A 3,004-nucleotide genomic window follows, 5' to 3' on the forward strand; every position below is an offset into this window, starting at 1 on the left:
AACTGAATTAACCAAAATAAAAATTCACCACTGCCTTTCACATTCCGTCCCATTCGAGTCGACTATTGAAGAACAAGAAATCTGACCTACCTGATTAAGGATGATCAATTTAAACCGTCATCTTTGCAATTTTTCCACATCTTGTAATGTATAAAAACGTCAGTCTGCATGTGTTACTATTCTAGCATGAGCTGAAAATTAATGTCATGCAGGAAATGTCATTATGTGCTGCGACTAGCATAACTTAGTGAGGAAGTATGCCACAAACCACAACCCTAATAGTGAGGGTACATACACTTGAGGGTTAGGTCAGTATACTTAGTAAAGATTAAAACATCAAAACAACACCTATAAAATGTATTAAAGAAAACTATAGTTGCGCAAACTGAGATACTGCTAAACAGCATCTAATTGGTCCATGACCAACTTCTTGATTGTGTAACTATTGTTATTCATCAAGCACTACAAGTGTTTCAAATGGACACTGGTCAGGAAAAGACACTAGAAACATTTTTAAAAAGAGGTTTTCAGACTTTAGCATATTTAACTTTTTTTATTGTGAGTTCAATATAAGCTGGATGTGCCACATTCTCACTTTGTTATTAAACTGCATAAAAGTGTATATTGTACTCTAATGCAAGCACTTATGTTAAAGAGAGATAGGTCAAGACAAAAGTAATGTTGGGGGTTAATAAAAAAAATGTCATATGCCATTGTTAACACTGTACCAACAACTGTCCTGAAATAAATTAATATCCCAATAGGGTTTATATAGGGTGAAATAGTGAAAACATTTACTATCCACTTCTGCAAAAAAAATATTTAAATAAAAACCAAGAAGTAGAAGAGGAACAAGAGAGTCATAAGATTGTGGGATGGTGTGTTTTACCTTTAACTCACATTTCAAACCATCATTTGTTGATGACTTCATTTAAACATCTTTAACCAAAAATCCACTACTTTTTTTACCACCAGAAATACGAAGTCTGGTCAAAATGGCAAACTAGAAGTTATCATTCAATAACATGTACCTCTTGGTATTTATTTCTGTTGCTATGATGCAGAGCATGTTACTATGGGAACCAGTCGTTTGTTTATGCTGTAATGCGTTTAGGGTGCTATGTGATTCAGAGCACATGTCCGCTCACTGAGAGAACCATGTCAACACACAGAAAAGAGAGAGGAAAACCATAGTGAGAGGATAAGAGTTTATGAGAAAGGAAGTGCGTAGCTGGGTAATAAGATAAAAATAAATTCGACCATTCGCACATCTCCTTTGATTCGACAGTCCTGTTTGTGATGTTGTAAGAAGTGATGAGCTGATAACAGTAACGTTACTAGGCTTCCATGACAACAGGTAATGCTAATTTATGCATAACTATCATAAACTAAAATATATCATACATAAAATATCATAAAATATATTATAAATAAATTTGATATATTTAATAGAATGTATAAAATGTACATAAATTATAAAAAAAGATTTAACTTAAAAACATGTATAGTCTATATATTGTGTATTTAAAAATATTCCGAAGTTTCGTCAGACTGACAGATATGTAATTATCAGTCCATTATAGTTGACACTAAAAAAGTGCCTACTTGTCAATAACCAAACGATGACACAACGAGCCTATTTCATATGAAATTATGTTTATGTTCCCGGTAGAAGACCATTTTATCTTCCTCTTCCTCCTCCTTCGGGCAGATGTGAAAGCTCTAAGGTTATAATCTAGAGTTGGCCCAGACTCTGGAGCTTGCTCATGGGTTGAAACCACTGATCTATAATATAGAACTGTGCCCGGTTGCAAGAAACTCCTTAAGTGAGGGTTTCCCTGACGGAGAAAAAATCCCTGAGGTAAGGTATTTCAGCGTTGCAAGAAACCTGTCACCCTTACCTAAGTGTTTATACTAAGCGTTTCACAGTAGTTTCTGACAACATACGGCAGAGATCGCCGCGGTTGCTATAGTTACTACCTCTAACAGTAAACAGAACATAACGAACCACAAAGTCAAACCCTTGCTAAAATCACACATCAGTCACACTGAGAAGATGCGCAAATAAACGCTGAAAATGAAGTGGATTTGCGCATCTTCTCAGTTAACAATGGCTCCGTGTAGTAACAGCTGCTCTATGTGAAATCACGCACCTGAGGGAATTTACCGCTGATTAGAGAACCGGCTTTACTGACGAGATGCGCATAACGATCGGCAGATCGTGATCGGAGCAGCCCTAATTTTTGCTATGGAGAGTACAAACATAACAGAAAACAAAAAAAAAACGTAAACCAAACTGGACAGAGGACGAAAAGGCAATTATTGTTTTCATAAGTGGTGAAGTAAAGATTAATTTACATACACATAACATAAAAACGAACCCCATTTGACTGATTTGTTCAAATACATTTATTTTAGTACAGCGGTTTGAATGTAACTCAATGGTGCTCTCTGCTGGTAGGGATTAGTAAACTTCCGATGGCATCACTGTCTGTTGGCAGTTTAAGAACGCGATGAGCGATCCAGTTATATATATCAGTGGTTGAAACAGATTCTGAAGCTGGAATGCACCTATAACTGATATGGGCTAGATCTAGCTGACTCAGAACTCAACTCTGGGGCTGGAATGGGTTTGTGACTGGATTCTGGGGCCAGATAGAACTCATCTTCAGAGATGTCTTGATGGACACGATAGATGGATCCACAAGCTTTGCCACCAAGTCTGTGCTGTTTAAGATATCCTTCCTCATCTGAGGGAAAACAGAAGCACTTGCTGTGATTATACTTTCACTTTCTTTTCTTTTAAAGCCGTTGCAGCAAAGACATATTTTTTTTACACTAACGTACAACAGTTGTATACAGTTTATTTTTGTTTTGTTTGTTGAGCTAGAAACTGTCAACAAAGTAATGGAGTGTCATGCCATTTAGATGAAGGTAACATTTATTTAATTTGTTTTTTACATTTCAACAAACATCATTTGGGATTTCAAATGACCCTGAACAG

The sequence above is a fragment of the Carassius carassius genome, chromosome 12 (assembly GCF_963082965.1).
Source record: "Carassius carassius chromosome 12, fCarCar2.1, whole genome shotgun sequence".
In the NCBI taxonomy this organism is placed as follows: Eukaryota; Metazoa; Chordata; class Actinopteri; order Cypriniformes; family Cyprinidae; genus Carassius; species Carassius carassius.